This window comes from Anabas testudineus, chromosome 19 (assembly GCF_900324465.2).
Source record: "Anabas testudineus chromosome 19, fAnaTes1.2, whole genome shotgun sequence".
Lineage (NCBI taxonomy): Eukaryota > Metazoa > Chordata > Actinopteri > Anabantiformes > Anabantidae > Anabas > Anabas testudineus.
Window position 1 is genome coordinate 4,268,892 of NC_046628.1, and position 21,587 is coordinate 4,290,478.

The following is a 21,587-nucleotide window of genomic DNA, read 5'->3' on the forward strand; positions in this document are numbered from 1 at the left end:
GGCCAATCTGTTACATTTCTATTGATTGAATTCCCTGAGCAACAGGAGGCATGCTGTGAACATTGCCTGGCTGATGGATATTTAAGCAATCTATCCTCTGAAGAAATCTTGTTCTTGGATTTGGGAGGTTTTGTATGCAAAAGCTTGAAATGAGAGAAATTTATACAGATCTCACCGTGGGATCTGAAGATGTTCCCTACGCTAAGAGGCAGTGGAGTAAAGCCAAGTTTCATACACATAAACCCAGTGAGTGAGTCTCCCGTGTCATAAATAAACCAATTTACTGGCCACAGATAGAACTGCCTCAAGTTAAACAGCATGACAAGGTTTGTGCTTTCTGTCCTCTTAAACCGAGCACTAAATCCTGCTCGTACCAGCGCTGGTGCACATTTCTTGCTTTTGAGTTAGTGTCGATGATTATGAAGCTTGAAAGGGAGACATAGAAAATTTAATTTGACTTCTTCCCCTGTGCTGTCACACATGGTGAGTAAAACTGTACCTCCTCGACAAATATTCATAAATATAGAGATCTGTTCCGCAACTTTTACTCTTCATGATTACATCTCTTAACCTCATCTTTAGAATTAAAGTGCCACATCATCACTTCACTTTAACACAAGATCAGTTCACTCATTCATGAGAAGGACTGCACAGCCTTTAAAAACAGTTTATTTCTTCTGTTTGTGGGAACTATACACAATCTGAAAACATATGCTGCTTCTGAACGGGGATATCTGTTTGGTCTTGTCTTCAAATTCTCCCTAGATAATGTATAAGGAGCAGCAGGGAGGGGTCTGACAAACAGGAAATATGACCCATTTCGGGACCAAAGGGATGTCTAAGCCTCTACTGCTTGATTTTAAGTATCAAGTATTATGGATATATTATACTAAACCATTCACTTCCAGTTCTGTTTATTTGGTACAAATAAACATTGATTCTTTGTGAGTTCAGCATGAGAAGCTGAACATACTGGTATTACAGTTGCTAATTTGATATACTTTTAAATGAAGAATATCATGTTTTCTTGTCCATCATCCAGGCTTTTCATACATGTCAAAGGAAACATAATCTGCTTGTGTGGCTTATTTATCTCTGTCCAATTAAACTCGGTTAAAGAACAGACTTTTTTGTGCATTTTAATGTAGCCGTTTGGGATGCTCATTCTTTTGCACACTTAATTAGGACTGGGTTACAATATAACAAAAGAACACACACATACACACACACACATACACACACACACATACACACACACACACACACACAACACAGAGTCCAGTCATAAAGGGTTTGTCTGTCCTTGGCTGATGTTGTATTTATCTTTAATTGCCTTGTCCCTATGGATGAACTATTGTAAAGTACAAAACAAATGCTGTTATCCTTTTCTTCTCTGACAGCTGAAGACAATGTAAATTAGGAGCACTCCTATTAAAAACAACAGTTTGACTTCTTTGACTCTCTGAGTGTCTGTGTCCTTGGTAGAATCGATTTTTATCTCTGTAATTAATTGGGTTAATCATAATTCTTATTTTCCACTGACAGGTTATCTCAAGAAACCCGCCTAACATCCCTATTGATGCCACAGAAAACTCTATGAAGCTCATTATCACGTATCCTGCTGTGATATGCCGAGTTCTGACTGAAGGGTGGAACATAAAAATCACAGCTTAGCGGAGAAAAACACAATTGGATGCCCTGCAGTCCTGAAAAAGACAAACAGAGAGAGAATAATGTTTGAAAAGGTGATGAAAAGTGAAGGTGGAACGCAGCAAATGACAAAGTACGGATTCTCATTTATCTTATGAATAATTAGCACATAACAATGGAGCTGTTTTTTTTTTGTTCTTGTTGTCGTTTTTTCTGTGACATTGGCTTTTGCTTCAGAAGGAACCATGTGTTGCCTTTTATTCTTCTTCCATTTTAAAACAAGTTTTGAGTCACTATTAGATGGTTATTAAATTCTTGAAAAGTACTTATTGTCTTAAATGCTGCAGTAACTGATACTGACTACCAAAAAATAAAAAAGGAAGAAAAGAAATGTAATTTTTCAGATATCACATCTGTCTCCTTTTACAAATCTGAACCTAATGTTAAATTTCATATTGAAAACTATTTCACTTTGAGGTGAGCGTGTTTTCAATTAGTATGAGTCATTGTTGCATGAAGCAAGAAGCCATCTAGTATGTAGCATGTACAGTACTGAGGCTGTGTCGACTAATATTGACATATGGATTATAATAACCTATGTAAATAGTCTGTGACTCCTTCAGCACGATTCTAAAAGTAGCATTGGGATGATGATTTCATGATATGCAGTGCCATTTTTATGCCAGATTAAGCAATAGTAAATAAAATACAAATAGTAAATAGAGAAAATGCTGTTGATCTATGTAATCTTGCAAATGTTTCCTTCCCCAGTTGGTTTCATTAATACCATGTCTACACAGAGAACATTTCAGCTGTGTTTTTCACATCTCAGTTTCACACTTCTCAGACATCACTCACACATTATCCACATGGCCACGGTCCAAAATTTACTATTCTGCGCCAAATCAATTTTTCTGTGTTCATATGTGTGATGGCATATCACGCTTGAAGCGCTTCCAAAACACGAGTGCAATACAATCTGTGGTGTAAGTGACTTCCAGGAAGGCTGGAGCAAAGGATCTACTGCTCTGCTAACATGCTGCTCTCAGCACCTACTACTGTATGAAGACACAGCTGATGGGTTAGCTAGAATTTTTTATGAACTCCCTGCACAGGTGCAGAACATAGTCAAGTTTACAGTACTGCACATTTCATATGTACAGTATACTTGTATCTTATAGTCTCTGGTAGGATTCAATTACCCTCACCTGATGAGATGGTGTTATCTCTTGATTCTTTTTTAATAGCATGTGTGCATTTCAGAATCTATATTAACATACAGCATGCAAACTGCAAAGACATAATTAAAAATTTTAAAGGCCTGTACAGTTTCACAATGCAACTTCAAGGGCATTAGCAAAAGAAAACTGAACGGCTAAATTTACATCTTGCAAGTGCACTCAACTTTATAGCACAAAGTACCGAGTGCTCTCTCGCCTTGCTGAGTGCAGTGCCTGGTGTCCCAAGGGGCTTTCTGCTGATCAGCATTTCAGGACCATGGATGCTCTCCAGGCCACTTTACAGGCCTGGAGCAGAAAAAAAGCACAAAAATAGAAAATGTCTGATGAATGCAATTTGAATTCATTGCATAAAAGTTTTAGTTGTTTGCTTGGTTCTTCTATACCATCTGATGTTGGCTGAAAGTAAAATAATCAATGGAATTATGCAATTTCAAATTAGGTATAGCTCAATATTAAACCTCAGTAATTGATACTGACCATCGATTCCCAGCGGAGGTGAGAAAATATCCAGCTGCAGCCCTAATGAGCAACTTTAACTCACTGACTGGATACACCTCTTCACTTGGCTTGCCAGACACATGCCATTAATCAGTTCCCTCATGTGTCACTATATTATACATTCATACAGTACATGAGCAGGCGCAACGTGACCTCAGGGTAACAAATAGTCAGGACACCGTTGATCAGGATCTGGCTTAAGGTTTAACCAAAACTCTGAATAAACGATTCCAACACCACTAATAATGCAGTTACTATGGTGGGAATAGTGCTCAGTGAGATCAGTGATTATATTACTATTAATATTGCTCCTCCGACTTTGTAGAATTGACTTCAACAAAGTACCCCTGAGTTTTCCTTGTATTAGTCGTACATACATCCATCACTTTTAGACAGTGAGATTTGGACATCATCATCTCTTTAATGAAGGGCTCCTGAGAATGTGTCTTGCAGTGTCCAAATGCTCTTGGACAAGTCAAATGGCAATGACCAGCACTGGGAAGAGGTAAAGAGATTTGACAGCTGGACTGAGAATAGGATTGCTGCTTGGTGATAGGAAACTAAGCCAAATATACAAAAGCAGCTTAAAAAAAGTATATCTGGTGTTAAATGGAAATTAAAAACCGACATTGCAAATCTTTAGCTGATCACTCAGCTTAAATAAAGGTTGAAAATAATCCTTGAATTTCTAAAGGTCCCTTGGCAGTGACTGAGCAGCATTAAGCTATGCTGTCAGAGTTTATGAATGGAGTTTTTTTCCTGTTGGCTCAGATAGAGTTGCCTTGGTAACAAATGCAGGCTGATGAAATCAAGGGGAAGACTCTATCATCAACCTCGTGAATGCAAGTGCATTCAGACACACTGTAGCATAAATGGCCATCAAATCCAAAGAGAACGACTCCCACTCTGGTCCAAGGACGTACTTTAAGTATATTTGTATACAAGACATACTGTAGATGCACTCACCTGAACTAAAGTCATTTGCAGTGGAGGAAAAAGAAAAGTTGGCACAAGGTTCATAACATCTGAAAAAATCATAAACATAATTGTTAATACATACTCACATTCGAATGTTTTGTTGTGCTGACTCATTAGAGAGAGAAATAATACCGTCGTATTAGAAAAAAACAATTAGAATGATAGGACATGTGTCTGAACAAAACAAATCTGTGGAAAAAACACACTTGAGATGATGATTTTTTTCCAGAATATAAACATCCATTCTACACAGTGAATTAACCAGTGGATGAATGGTAATTTGACTGCTACCATAAATACACTTTCATTTTACTGCACAATTATGTTTTTCTCCTTCTGTTTCTTTCCAGGCCTGTTGACATAAAACCGTGATGTAAATGCACATAATGAGCATCTTGTGCAAAACAGAACAGTAATCACGTTATAACGTGTGTAGACATTTCACATCGACAACTCCAAATGAAACAACATGCACAGGAAAGCAAATAGTATACAGTATAGCCACTGTTAATGAAGATGTCTGCACTGATAGGAAAAGATAGGTGTAGATTTTATCAATTTATGTCCAATACAAACCAGTTATTGATCACTGAAATTTATTATATTACTCACACTGGCTGTAAGGAGGTCATTTACCTACAGTAATGGAGAGATGGGCAAACTTCAATGTAATTAAGTTCACTCAAATTCTTGTTCCAATAAGAAATGCATACACAGATCTTAAGCAAATATGCAGCTGCAGCAGTTTGATTCAGTCACATACACTGGCTATTCCCCAAAGTTACAGTCTTGTTAGTGCATAACCCATTACTACTCAGCACAGCAGTGTACAGCAAAAGATAAGCATTATATTTGTACAGAAAGGGCTTAAACTACTTGATCCATCTAATTGGATCTTAGGCTAATTTAAATCTAAATATGTGTTTGAGAAGTAGAAATGGGAATACATAATGGATTTCTGCAGGAATAACATATACAGTAATCAAATACTTTCAGTATAGCTTTTGATTGACCTGAAAAACTTAAATCTAGCCTTAAAATGTTTAAACCTGTATCTAATACAGTATTGAGGTGCTTATATATAAATGCCAATACATCTCACTCAGTGTGCAGCTATGCTAAGAAATCTGGTCCATGATGTACAGCCCTCGTTTTGAGTAAAGAGTTCAGCTGAGACCTACATGAAACTTTAACAGCCCCACTAAGCCAAATCAAGTTGTGTCTATCAAACACAGAGTCTTTGTCTATTTAAGATAAATGTCCCTCTTTTTGGTTCTGATGTTAGTTTCTTTATAAAAAAAATTCCTCACTAACTTATTTATTTTATTAAGAATTTACAGCTGTCTTTTATGGCATGTGTACGTATTTATTAATAAAATTTGTTATAACTAAGAATAAGATCCAGGTCATATGTGGAGCAGCTGAGAAAATGTGAATGGGCCATCACCACAGCTAGAGAGCAGTGGATCTTCTTCAGAAGTAGTAGATGCAGTAGTCATAGAAACTGTAACCGAGACGCTGTCTTCTATAACAGCACATAGCATACTGTAGTCACAATGTATTTTCTTTAATGCCTTCTGTGCCACCTGCAGAAGTGAAAACATGTCACTGCAACAAAGGTTTCCGCTCCGCTTCTGCTTTCAGGCTCAGTTTCAGATCTGCTGGATTCAATAACTCTGTTGAGGTTTTATGGCAGAGCGAAAAGATGGCAGATAGTTGTGTCTATATTTCTCAGCAGTCGAGTGAGTTACAAACCCTCTTCACTTAATACTGTGAAGAAGAAGAAACACAGTCTAAGTTGCCACTGTACTGCAGTTGAAGCATAATTGTTACCGTGTTCTGTGTAAATGAAGGTGCAAAGGCTTTTACTGTTGTATTAAAATGACATCAAGAGCCAAGTGGCTGTGGAAAAATCAAGGTAGGTCATTAATGTCACCCATAAGTAGCCAAGGAATTAATAGCTACTGTAGCTAAAAGGCTTCAAATAACAGTTTGAGCTGATATGGTGTTGAGGTCCTGCCATGATATTTGTTCTGCTGACTCCTCTACACTGTAAAGAATCTTATTTTAGCTCATTAATTTGGCCCATTCATCAACACGGCCAACCTGTCATGCACAACTGGTGAAGGTTATTGCGTTACTTCAAAGTCAGAATTTCTGATTCGGAGTCATTCTCTGAATCATCTTGTATATGTGACATGCATGGTTCATGTCCTGTTGCATTACACTTAAACAAACTCTACAGTGGCTGTAGGGCAGCTTTCTAAGTTCAGTCTACGTTTGACTTTATGTATGCTTTATTTTTAGATTTCATGTGACAATATCCAACATGTCAACATCGCCGATGTACATAAATCCACTTAAACACCAAAGAAAAAGACACTCCTTATCGCTCCCATTTGAGGAAGATGATTCTACTGAAAGTAAATATTTCTGCAACATTATCAGGGAAACTAAGCCGAATAGTCTCAGTCTGGCAGCAGTGAAAAGATATTTTCATCATTTTGAGAACACTTTGCCCTTCTACCTAATAGCATAAGACCAAAGTCTGAGGTGGGTGCCCGTGGACGTCAATCAAATGTGAACATGCTTCCGTCCTACTGGTACTTTCGCACTGAGCTTTCAAGACCGTATAGCTGTTGCAAGCTGTCACTATAGCTGACTCTTCTAGGAGTCTAGCAGATTCCTGCATTACGTAGGACAGCAAACATCACATGGATGAAGGTAGTAGGCAGAGAGGGGTTAGAGGAAAGGAGTGTTTTTCTGTTTTTTATTACATTAACCATAACACTAAATAAAGCACCCATCTAAACCTCGACCACAACAATTTCCTATACCTCCTTTTAGTGCCAATTGGGCAATAATTAAACTGGCGTATATTTCAATGGTAAGTTGTAACAGCTTTCAAGGCTAGGATTAGAATCATGTCCCCTCTTATACAGATCAGAAATGTGTCTTTCTCAGAGGAGCAAACCAGTGAGGGTCCAAAAAGCTCACAATATTTGACCTGTAATAAAAACAAATGAAAAACACAGCTTACAGCTCCTTACTGTAAGTCATAGCTTAGAGCAATGTAGGCTGTTGAAAGAAGAAGTTAAAGAAGACAAAAGATGGCAAGACCTTATGCTGTAATTTAAATTTCATGAAACCAGTATACAAAGTTACAACCTGAAACAAGTATAGAACGTTCTTATTTAATCAGAGTCTTTCCAAACCTCTTTATGTCTATGTCTAGTATAAATAAAACTCAAAGAGGCTGAGAAGAGAGTTTTGAGTGGCGGCATCATAAATGTTCACAACCTGGAGCAACAACCTGAAAATAACATCAGTATGAACTCAGTAATCCTCAGAGACTTGATTGTATGTTCCTCTTCGCCCAGACAATTTGATGGGAAATAGAACCCACTCTACCCTAGACACGTTTTTACAGTCTCTGCAGCCTTTAACATAGTCAACCACCAGATCTTCCTTTTCTACGCTTTCTGAATTGGGCATCGCTGGGCCTTGTCTGGACCTCTCTTCAAGGTATCCTGGCAAGGGCAGGTTTCTATCTCTCACTGTCTCTAACTGGTGTGCCACGTGGCTCAGTTCTTGGTCCTCTACTCTTTTACATCTTCACTACATCCATAGATTTTATCCTCCAGTTTTCTAATCGAGTTTGGTAGTTAAAGGTCAAAGTCACTGTGATGCCAGAGCCATCCCATGCTTGTGAATGTAATATGTCAGGACCACCTTGAGGGGAGTTTTTTAAATTTGGCACAAACTTCCGATTCCACTAGTGAACTGATTAGACCATCAGCCAAGGTTCCACGACGTTTATTCTATTTTATAATGTTGTTATTAAAAAATCGCACAGACATACTGATCTCTGTTGAAGAAATCATCCTTGTGCCTGAATGTACTAATTATCTCATCAGCTTCACATCAAAATAAATATAAAATAGGTTAGGTGCTGTCTATGTCTGGCCTTCTATCCTGTTTAAACTCTTTCCAACACAAATCCAAATGATTTCTATCTATAACAACTGTGTCAACTTCCCATTCCCACAAACATAAACCAATCACAACACACACTGATTTCCTTTGACCGACAACTACAGACATTTCAATTAAATGTAAGCTGATTCAATTTTAGCTATTGCCTGATAAGAAACCCTAAGTCGCTGCTCTACTGGGAAATTATCTGTTTTTTAACGAGGCTCAGTTACATAGAAAACATTTAGTAAACACTTCAGAACAACAGCTACAAAAGCCAGAACATGGCATAAGTGGTTACGAAGGTGTAGAAGACTGGCGTGCAGTAAGAAACTGCAAATAATTCAGTGCTTGTATGTGGAGCGTTCTCAGGGGAGCATTTGAGTTTCAATGTTTTCTTTCAGCTGCTGCAGGAAATCTAATCACTCACTGTTCTCTCTGCCAGAGGAGCACAACTGAAAGCTCCAATCACACATTCATGCATGCAACGATTTACGAGCCGATACTTCAGATACACTCCAGCTATAGTTTGACGTAATGAAACTGCATCTTTATGAAATCACTGTGTTCCCTCAGGGCTATAATCATGTGGCGCGGGACCTGCTTGGCTGACAGGAACCAATTAAATCTTTTTTTTTTTGTATGTGTGTATGTGTGTGCAAAGGCAGAGGCTGAACTCTGCAATTAGACTCATCCCTTGTGATCTCATTTAATTGAGTTAATTAATAATGAAATAGGCTTTCCTGATGGATATGATACCAGTACTGTAGTGGAGGGTAAGTGCACAATGGCATCACTCACTTCTCATATTCAGAATCAGTGTTCATGCCTGTATTTAAACAAAGCTTCTGCACATTCTGGAAACTATTTTCACGGAGTGAATATCAACCTACCACCCACCTGTGTGACACAGTGCAAGCTGAACCTGAAAGTCTGTTGAACAACAATGTACTTGTACTTAGATATGCACAAGTATGCCCGAGTCTCAGTCTCCAGAGAGATTAAAAGCTCCAGTTCTGATCTGATTTAATGTGTGACTGGCGGGATTTATAAGCTTACTGATATCTGACAAACACTCTGAGATCCTGAGGTTGGACTCCTAATGAGAGCATCCCTGTCTGTCAACCACAGGATTAACTAGCTCAATATCCACGTGGACCAGAATCCTGACCCAAAGGTAGCCATTAGACAGGGCATTATTGAAGATGTGGTTCTGTATAAATCACAAACTGTGCAGATGATTAAAAGGATGCTACTCCACAGAGGACAGGGCTGGACATCTTGTTTTTATGATTAGCATTAGGGTGAATCCTGCCTGTGATGAGGCAAGCAACTGAAATTCTGTTTGCCTCAGCAGCTTTTTGTCGATTTTATTGCTGATATTATTAATATCAGCAATAATAATATTATTAATATTAATATAATATTGACATAACAATAATGCCAAAGACAATATGGAAGCGGCGCCAGTCTGTAGACATTTGCGTCAGTATCTCACTTAACTATATGGACATTTACTGTGTGTCTTTGCATGTTGGACCTGTCCAGTTTGAAACGGCTTGAGTGAGTGCTCCTTTTGGCAGATTCCATCTTTAGCCCAGACATCCAACTCATGATTGATCGGATGAAGACAACAAGCCTAGATTGGCTCTAAACTCGGAGACATGCTGAAAGCTGAGGTGTCTGGGAACTTGCCCTTAAGCAGTTTTCAGAGAGGTCTCAGCTCTCCAAACTTCCAAAGTTCAAACTCCTATACTGCATAAACTGTGTAGGCCTTGCCTCCACTTGTTTACCCCTTTTCTTTGCTTGGTGCTAAAAGAGAGGCAGTTGTCAGATGTAATCTCACAGGGAACACTTGGCTTTGTCTTGCTGCTTTATGTTCAACTCTGTGGTCTTCTGAATTGCAGGCAGCAGGAACTGTCCAGTGGGGTATAGCGTCTCATAAATAAGATAAAAAGACTCTACTTTATCCTTTTAAAGAACAATTACAACTTACCAGAGGCTTGGCGGTGGTTCTTTCCTTGGATCTCCATTCTCTGGCAGGTTGTTACAGAGGATGGCAGCAGATGAGAGTGCGGCACTTAATATTAATGATAGCTGTTGGTGAAAAACGGCACAAACGCTTTGAAGCCTTTCCATGGTCTTTACTTAAGCTTGAATAATCAGAAACATTGTCAGGATGCTTCATTTTGATCGAAACAAACACATTCTCTAATAAACCGTCACGTCTGATATAATTGACATAAACATAAATGAATAAACACAGTTTTGCTTCATTCATAATACCTTTAAATACCAACCTTAGGTTTGTGAGTTTTGAGTTGCATTAATTGGAACTGACAGGATATTTAATGGACCAAGAGACTTGGTTTTCATCAGTTCTCATAAACGTATCACAGATGTGCACTCCAGTAACACCTACAGGTTGTGTAATTAGCCTAGTACTCACCTCTACATCATACATTCAGATCATCCCTGTTTTCAAGACTGCACTAAACATGATAAACAAATACAGACTACGCTGATCATTGAAATTAATGATGCAGTAAATTTGGGTCAGAGGGAATGAATCAGTTTTGGACATGTGCAGTAAGTGTGCTCGCAGTGTGGCAAATAAATGTAGTGAAGTTGCATTTATGACAATTACATCCAGGATGTAATATAGTAGTTGTATAGAATTGGCATGTGGAGCGCTCATGTGAAAAATATTACCTGAGTAGATTAACTTACATACTTTCCAGTTGAACATCTGTGTCTTCAGAGTGAGCTGGATCATTTTCAATCATCAGATGTCACGGTGAGAAGAATTTATTGACAAGACTTCTTTTCAAAGAGGTCAGATTTTCCAAAAACATCTATAAATGGAAGTGATTTAATGAAAAAAACAATATGAAAATAAATTCCTTACCAGAGCCGTCAAGCTATGAAATTTTTACTACACCATTATCTTGGCCCCCATGATTCATGCTAACTATGTTATTGTAACATCTATGGAAAAAGCAAAAATAAAACTGTAATTCTACCACTCAGTCATTTTTTTACCTTGTTTATTGTGTTTCTGTCAAATGTACAATACTCATAATGAGTGTAGGGAGACCAAAATAGACCCAAATAGAGTTAGACCCTACCAAAAAACAGTCACAGAGCGTGAGCAGATTATCTCTCATCAACACAGCATCAGTGTTCAGAAAGAGGAAACTGAGAGGGTGACAGCCTCGGTCGATGACTGACAAGAGTCCGGCGGGATGTAGAGCGCGAATGAGAGGAGCCATAGAAATGTCGGTCAACGTGAAGAGCTCCACAGAGGCCTCGAGGCCAATGAAAAGAGACAATTCCACAGAAGCTCACGTGGACGCCTTGGTCCAGCTGAATGGCACACAGTCAGCTCAGCCAGCTTTGAGGGAAAAACTCCGAAACGTACAGTCCCCAGCACTTTTGGTTGCTACATTGTTAGGGTTTCCTTTTTCCAGCTTGTACGCTCCAAGTGAATTCAGTATTTCATTTGCCTTCTTCATGCTGCCTGGCTTTCCAATCTCGCTTTACACAAGGCTCTTCACTCTCCTTCTCCTGTCCCCTCAATATGTTGTTATCATTATCATCCATGCTGCCATTTATAAAAATGCCCAGCTTTACCACCTGTAGTCTATTGAAGCATCCCATCTTTTTTGATGTATCACCAATTCCAGGACTCTGTGTTCATTTCTCCTCACTCCTTGCTCCTCATGTGACTCAGTCATTGACATAGTCTGCTATTTTTGGGTGAATAGGATTGTAAATGTATTAGTGATTGCTACAGCTGATCTGATCTATCACAACAAAATCTCTATTTGCATATTTTAATTCCCCAACTGCATTGAGGCAAAGAATAAAATCAGGTAACAGCAATATTGTTTTTCATTCAACTGACAGCCGCTGAAAGCTTACGGTTAATTTCCACAGATTAAACAATCCTATAGCAAACACAGCAGTCTAAAAACATATAGCCATGAAGCCATTGTCGGGTCTTTCTTCTGTTTAAGGACTTGACTTACAATAGGGCTGTCATCCGACGCTCATTGGAGAAATCAACGAGTACAAAGATTCACAAAGCCTCCATAATGGGAAACTTTAAACCTCTACAGGGACACGATCAAGGAGCAAATTAAAAAAGCTGACTCACAGGTTGAGTGGATTGAGAATAACACACAATAACCACTGTGAACAGTACAAGATGAAATCACTCATCACTGAAGTCTGGAGAAATATATTTTTTACTGTATGTCTCAGCCTTCATAGTACTGGCAAAGTGTTGTCATTGTACCAACTGCTTGGTATTACCACAGTCACGAGTAGGACCATGAATGTGCTATATTTAGACAGTCTGCATGGCGCCTCATTTACTTTGACTTTATGATGATTCATTTTCTTTCTCTTAATAAACATACACAAGGTGCTTTGAGGATTCTTGTTGCCACAGACATAGCTGACAAAGTAAGTGATGTAAAATCATACCAGGCCGTGGTTTTTATCCACGTTACAGAACACACTATTCTGTGACGTGTTCAGCGTCTCTGTCACCTGCATGTCAGTTATCTATTCAATTAATGCTATGAAAAACAATCATCCAGTTGTGTTGGACATATTATTCCTAAACTAGTCTATTTGACATTGACCTGGATTAAAAGCAGTAATTATGGACAGATGATGAGGCCGCCCACATGTATAGTATAGAGACTCAAAACCACTACAGACAATGTTTGCTGCACTTTGTGAGTTACTGGCCATCCAGCCAAACACAGTCTCTCACTGTGCTTGAGTTCAACCAACCAAAGTCTAGTCTGAAACCCAGTTCATAGGCACTTTCCATCCAGTTTGATGAAGCTTGAGAGGCTCTGCCAGGAACAATGAGGTAAAATGCACTAATCCAGATGTGAAAGGGCTGTAAAGAGACCTCGAAGTTGTAATTGCTGAAGTACTGATTGTACAGTATTCTGAATTAAGGGTCTGAATACTAATTATAATATCATTATGTAGATTGTGTGAAAAATCAGCCATTCTTTTTATTTCACATTCATTTACAAAGCAGTAAATTGTTATCTGTGGCAACTACATTCCTACTGTTACTGCTATTAAATATTAAATACTGCTATTAAATTGCAATGAGATAAGAATTCGTGCAATCTCAGTGTGGCTCAAGAGAAAGTTACATCAGTCACCAACTGATCTCAGACCAAGATCTTGAGAGCCTTCAGCTCAGGCAAAAACAGCACGAGTTGAAAGGGGAACACTGGCAACAGACGGGGGTCGTCAAGGCCCGGTGCTTGATGCTGACTCTCTCGACAGGGTTTGGACAGATGTGACTGAGTGATGTGAACTATGTGAACAGCAGAGGAATCTCGTGTTCTCTTCCCACATTCACCGTCATCATTATCTGTTCTATTCCCACAGTTCTGTTTTTTTTAGCAATTGTGGGAGATCTATACGCGGGCTGCTTTCCCACTGAGCAGGTAATGTGGGTGCGTGACAACCCTGGCACCCTCGCCCACTCTGCCTGTGACTCAACTGTCAAACTCGACCACTAATAACGTTCTTTGATGGGGGATTGGTGGTGGAGGAGAAGAACGTGGGCTCAAAATGGCTGCAGGAAGACACGGAGGGAGAGAAAGCCAAGAAATGCAAGCAGCAATTTTTTTGTTTTATTCCCTTTTCATCTTGTCAATCATCTGTAAAATACACTGAATTGCATTAACCTGCATGACAAGTGCTATACAAATAAACTTTGATTGATAAATCGATGTGAAAGCAGCAGGCTTGTCTGGAAATGATATGGAATATAGTGACTATAAAACAAAAAGTATTTTGTTGGAGAAGTGCGATGGATAGCCATTGTATTAGCAGCCTGACAGCCTACATTCTTTGCAGCATGGGTTCAGCAGAAGTTGGAAATGTCCCTTGGGGTTTTTGCTCAGTGCTGACTCAGCAGCATCATACACTCGCTGTCAGGTTCCCTCCCTATACAACGACGGCTGTTTAAAGTTTACTTACAAAGCTCATTGCAGGAGCTTGGGTTAAATAACACATTAGCCTTTAATTGATAACATCAAAAGCTTCAAATGTCCCCAAACCCCATTTTACAAATGTACTTTTTAACAGTGACATGAAAAATTGCATTGATCCCACTGCACAGGGTCAATAACTGAAGTAACAAAAGCCGGTTATCTCAAGATACTAGTATATTATATAAGATGATTGCTGTACAAATATGCAGTGTTCACCGAGTTTGTGACACACATTGACTGAGTAGGAGAGCTCAGAGATGCAGTTTAGTGTTGGGATTCATGAGATGTTCAGTCCCGGAAAAGAACTATTGATTTGGATAATAAAACATTTCCTTTGGCCACAGTTCACAGAGAGATCAGCAGGTGGAGGTTCAGAAGTTAAGAGCCACTTTGAATGTGAGGCAATCAGAAAAGAAAATGTTTCCTCCTCGGGTATTTAGGCAGCTAAGAGCCTCCTATTACTAATCATCCCTTCATTCAGTGGGTGACTTTAGGGGAAGCTGTCTGTTGCCTGGGGTGAAATGACTGGCCACAGCACACTGCTGTGCTCTCTGTTTGACTCCACATTCTTTCGCTACCAGCTCCAACCATTTCCTGTGTCTCAGCATACCTCAAATATCACAGGCTATAGTATGTGGTGTTGCGCCTTCACACACTCCAGTGTTTAATGCTATTAACTCCTCCTAGTCCTCAGAACATCCATTTATCCATGACGTTACGGTGCACAGCTCAGCCTTTACTCTTTTTTGCCCCTCTCGCTCTCTCTCACTCTCTGAACCATCAAACTAAAATGTGGTTTGTGGAGGTTTGTCTGAGGTCTGTGAGGTCAGCGTGATTGTGTGACAGTTACAGGACCTATTTTTGACCCTCACAGCTGGGTGCAGACCTCTGTGGCAGTATCCTCTAAAAATACACCTGCTAATAGATGTGTGCATGTCCACTGACAGCACCCAAATGCTAACTCCTGACTCTGTCCTCAGATCTAAATACAGTAGTGCGCTTGGGATAGTAGTAGTGTTTTGTTCCTTTCATTTTTTATAAATAGCAAAAGCATTGTAAAATTAAAAATGCGTTTTAGTTCCCAATTAAAACTTTAAACTACCCACCTTTTGCTTTAAAAAAAAGAAATAAAAGCTTTGACCACTCTTGTCATTCATGTAACCTTACATTTTTCCAGCAGGACTTGAAAGAGTTCTCCCATTAGCACTGCACTCTTCAGTTAAGAGTCTCAAACCCTCTCAGCTGGGCTTAGGTCATGGGAGATTGTGGAGGCCGGGTCATCTGATGCAGCACTGCGTCACTCTCCTTCTTGGACAAATTGCCCCTACAGAGCCTTGACGTGTGTTCATGACGGTCCCACTAAGCAAAACCAGATGGGACGATGTGTGGCTGCAGAATGATGACATGTTGGTTATGTGTACCTCAAATAAAATCTGCAGAGCACCTCCATGCATAGGTTCGACTGAATAAATGAATCACTGATGTAAAATGTAACTGTGTGTGATGTGCTAAACAAATAGTTTAAGACTTGTATTGTATTATTTAAATGAATTTATTAAGTTTGGATATTCTGAGTTTTAGTATAAGTATTAACTCTCAGATTTAACACATTTTCTTTTCACAAAATAAAAGTCATTTTGAGAGTTCGGCAGTGTCTGACAGTCCTCCTCAGGCTCTTCATACCCACTTTTAAATCCAAGCTGTTGTGAGGTCTTATATAAGAGTCTGATACTGGAACAAGCAGCAAAGAGCTGAAGTTTGGCTCCAGCATTTGGGGCTGGATCTAGATTCTTAGCACTACGAACTACCACTGTGATTTGCCATATTTAATGGGGAGAACTGTGATGAGCAAAGTTCAAAGTAAAGCTGGCATGCTGAGAGGCCAGCTTTGTTACAGTAGACACAGGGGACGTGGTTCTCGCTGCGTACTAACCTGCCATGCTGGATTTCTTGTGTCAGTATAATACATTGAGCGGACTCAATTACAGGAAGGAAGCAGGAAAAGAGACGTCATAGGAAAGAGAGAACAAATGCCAAGCAGGCTGCTTGTTTGTTGGAGATACTCAGTTAAGAATTACCCATGTTATAACCCTGTTGAAAAAGAAAATAATCTATATAGTTAACTGCAAAGACACGTATGTTTTTAAAGAACATGAATGTTAATCATATTTTTCTAAAATGAGGATATCCTGAAAATGAACAGGCTGTTTATACCAAAAATATCCAATCTTGAAATTCATAATTCACACTGTATCTCTCAACATGACAGGGTGAAAAGGAGGAAAACAAAATGGAGGCTTACTGTGGAAAGATAAACTCCATGACGTCCAAACGTCACGCTGAGCACTCAAGGGCAATGCCAGCGTCAATTTGAAACACTCGGGCTTTAAGATTCAACAGGTGCGGGAGCAACCTTAAAGCCTGAGGGTGGAGGGGTCACGTATGAGCTGAGAGTGGAACTAAAGCGAATAACAGTAAAGGAGGTAGTGGTGGGAAAAGGTGAGTGGTAGAATGTAATGGTGTCTATCTGAACAAAGGCCATGTGAAGAGATCAAATTGAAGAAGAGGACAGTGAGGGATTAGTTGGTGCAGAGCAGCCTCTCTAAAGGAGGCTCAGGACATACACAGCTGGAGAGCAGAGATGGGCAGAAAAAGATGGTGGCAGAGACAGGATGAGGATGAGGACTCGAGGCAGACTAACGAGGTTAAAGCGCCTGCCAACTGTACACTCTACGCTATTTCCTGCCCTGCAGTCTCCAAGGTAATCAAAACTAATGTGGGGAACAAATGAGGCAAATTACCTCCACTTTAAATGGTGTATTAGCAAACATGCATCTATCAGAATGAACGTGCAATTATCCATGCAGGTGTGTGTGCTTTAAATGTTTCTCTTATTTGTAGAAGGCAGCAGTGAGGGATAGATTCACCTGTTTCCCACCTTCTCAAAGAAAATTTGACTTGATTTGGCTGTTTTTCACATGAAACTGTTTTCTATTTAAAAGCAACTGTTTTTGTGAAGAGGCTCTAGTGGGAGTGAAGCCACTTCCCATTTCCTTCTCCCAGCCAACTCACCCTCCTCTGGATCTGTTGCACCCTCACCTTTCTGGAGAGAAACCAAGACAGCTCAAGCTGTGACCAAGTGAGTACAACTATTAGTAATAAAATATTAGTGGACCAAATCAACATCCCTTTGGATTCAGTGTGTTTATTAAGACTTAGCCAGAGACAATCCATCAGAGGCTCTGCTGGATCTTCCTGCAAAAAAGGCAGGCCATTATAATCCAGCCACATGACTCATAATGAATTTCACACTTGTGGATGTTTAAATGTTTTCTGGATATTTACATATTGCTGAGAAGTTTAAAAGGAGAAATTAACCATTTACAGTTGAGATGCAGCGATCAGCAGTGTAACTCTGGTGAGGACTGGTGAAGCTTCTATCTTCGTCATTCACTAATGCAGCACATTTCCAAATTCAAGACCATGTTTTATACCTTGGATGTCTAGAGCGTGTTAATATTAATTCAGAAAAAAAAAATGCTTATTTTCTAGGTTCTAGGTGCAGTCCCTGCAGCTGGCTGAGATAAACACATTTAATTAAGGTTTTTATTATCTTGGCTACACAGGGACATCATTACAGCCGAGAAATATTCAGAATCCGAATCAGAATCAGTTTATTGGCAGGTACAGACAAGGAATTTGTCCTGATGTCAGGTACAGACACAGAATCAAACATATAAAGTCAAGAGGGGATACAGAGATGAAGAAAACAATAAAAAGGTAAAAACATATACCGTAATGTAAGGAAGTGAGAATCAATTCGAAGATGGCAGTGTAGAAGTTCACCAGCATCCTCACAGAGCGGTGGAACTTCTTCAGCTGCCACGAGAAGTGCCGCCTCTGCTGAGCCTTCTTTGTGAGGGAGCTGATGTTCTTCTTCTGGGTGATCCAGATGCTCCAGTGCTGATGGTCACCACCAATGAGAAATGTCCGCCATGTATTTTTGCCCTTGTATTTTGCTTAACAATTCCAGACTAAAGAAAATTCCCAGCAGACTTCCATGACTTAAACCCCTCCCCTGAGAAATATTGATTAACTGCTGTATTTTTCTATTTTTCTATTTTTCTATTGTATTTTTTTAAAGTTTAACTTGTCATTCTGATTACAGCCAGTGACCAGAACATCTGATGCTACTGTAGTGTCTTTTATGACATGGATAAGTTTGGAAATGATTGAATATGAACATGATGTTAATGTGTTGTTAAAGGTTAGATATCTCACTTTTTTAAATTTTATGTTATTTAAATATTTTGTTTTTATTTAACCAATGGATCACTTCTTTGTGAAAAAAGGTCATTTACTGATAGTTATTTGCTCTTTAAACCTAAGGAGCTCTTTTCCACATCTTTAATTTAAAGTCTATATGCCTGCACAGTGCACACTTTCCCTACTTCACTTTGATCAATTCTTTGCTGTGATAACAGTAACTATTAGTAGGTCTCTGCCTTATAGGTGTGTTCATTTTAAACCATCTCGCTTAAAACCTGTCACGATCACTGTCTGAGGTGCTGAGCCTGAAACCCTCAGGGGACACAGGAGATGTGTCTCCGTACATTATTCATACAGATTTCAACTATTGCTCCTAAGTGGTGCACTTTTCGTGGCTTATGGGATTGCCATTTCAAACATTGGATACTGCATTTAGAGTGTATTACAGGCTTTAGTAAAAGACGTGTATGTTCACTGTGCTCCTTGTTTGTGCTGTCTCATCGTTCCAGCCACTGAATCAGAGTTTTCCTTTCTGGCACAGTGGGATGTCAAGCTAATCCCAAATGATTTTTTTCCTGCTTGTCTAGATTTTTAAAATAATAAGCTGGACTCTGCAACATACACAGGCCAAGAAAAACATTTACACAACTTTTACACAATCCACCACATGATAAAGACAGATACAGAGGCCAATACCACAAGATGCAAATCCATCATTAGCAGTAAGAAAGACAGGATTTCTCAAGTGTGGAGGGAAATCTATTCATCTTTTGCTTTTTAAGCGTACAGCAACCTCAAATGACTTGGCCTTGCGATTCCATTTCATCTGGAGGGGAATGTAGGACATGAATTTATTATGTGACATTTCTTACATTAGACATTAGAAGCAAATGATAATGTTTGATAAATATGTCTCAAATGTTTTTACAAATTATGGATGAAGCAAACATTCAAATACAATCAGTGAGAATAAATCTTTTAAATGCTGAATTTCTATGTTTTTATTTTTTCTTGTTTTCTGCTTAGATGATACACATAGTAAGATCTTTCTTGAGGGCATTGTATCTCTGATGACTGTAAGTCTTAGAAATCATGTCAAAGCACAAGAGCTTAACAGTAGCTGCCATCATACAGGCTGCTAATTTAAACAAGAAGAAGAAGAAAGTACAAGCAGAAAAGAAAGTCAAACATCAGCACATCCTTTCAGGTGGGATTTCAATTACAGACAAAGGCACTGAGTAGTTAGAATCCGGTGTGACCAAATGGCATGTTGTAAAATGAAGTGCTTCTGTGCTGAAAGAGAAGATGAATCTTAAAGCTACATAACAGTATGTTCAAATTTCTCAAGATAATAAAAATTCACCACCACACAGAGAGGAAGATGACGAAGATATTCCCAAGTGTCGAGCGGGTCCAGACCATCTCTAGGTGCAGTACATGGTGATGAGATGCCTGGAGGACTATGCTGGACAGGACGTTCGCTGTCAGAAAGAATTTGTTTGTGATTCGTGGTTCCTCCCATTACATATGAATGAATATATAGGTGTAAGTTGAGAAATGGCATCAACATCAACAAAGCCACATAACATATTCATTTTGAAACAGTCACACAGACTGAAACATGAAGATTCCAGAGCTTGTACTGCGTTCCTCTCTCTACAGCCAAACCTTTCATTACAAATTCAATTTTGTGAGCACTGTGGATGTTTTATTGCACAAATGTATAATTTACAAGTCATGTCTGCAGTGGGACCTCCTCCCTTTTCTCTCTGTGTTCTCTTTCACACTATCCATCCTCACTTTGTCTGTACATGCTGCAGGTGTGAGAGCGTGTGAGCTGTCTCCAACGCTGCTCCGGCAGCTGCTCCTTCTGCCTCCTTCTGTCAATACAAACCCCCACGATCTCAGTCACTCTGGGAAGATTAATGAAATGTCTATTCCCACGTTCGAACCACGACTTTTTCGGGCGTTTCGGGGGAGATGTAACAGTACAATACAAAGTGTCAGGGCTGTTTACGTGTTTCATTTTCATTTTGAGCCTGTTTCTTTGCATTGAGCACTCAGGTCACATTGTACTAACTATTAATATAACATGCCTACTAGATCAACAAGACTGTACAGGCTATTTGCATGTACTCTTACATTGAAAGACTTATTACATTTAATTATCAGGACATTTTCAGCTTTAGAGATGAAAGACTTTTTGCACCATATACGTTTCTGCAGTAGTTGGTCAAACACTCAATTGTCTACCACAACCAGTGTTTCTTACTTACTGTTGTGAAAGAATGTTTTTGCAAGTAGCACTTAAGTCTTAAAGAAATAGTTGGGAAATGAGATTATTCACTTTCTGGCAGAGAAGTAAATAAAAGGCTACAGCCAGCAGCCATGTCAGACTGGCTCAGCACACAGACTGGAACTGCAACATGACTTTAAATATTGGAAAATGGCTTCAGATAGACCTCATTTGTAGTCACTGAGAGTTGCTTTCGGTCCAGTTGCCCCATAGGTTACAGAAAGGTTGGGGCCTTGGGAGGGTCTGTGGGTTAGTGGAGCATTTCCCATTCTGTCCCTGGAGCCTGTTTTGGCATGCATGTCCATGACATTAGGTAAAACCAAACCAGTTTTCCAGATCACTGTTTCTTTTTGTTGTTTCAAATGGACACATTGTGTGGTAAAGGTGACTTTTTTAGAACTTAACAATAATAAAAACCTGAAATACTGAAAATCCTGGAATGAAAAATCAACTTGGTTAAAGGTTAAATAAAAACAGCTGTGTGCTATAATCTGCAGGCTTATGGTCTGTTTTTGCTCACTGCGTTTCCTGCTGCAGCAATTATACTAAAATTAATTTCCCTAATTATTATTATAGAAGCATCCCACCATCCCACTTGATCAGTGACGGATAATATATGCACTTTTGAATAAATCCTTAATT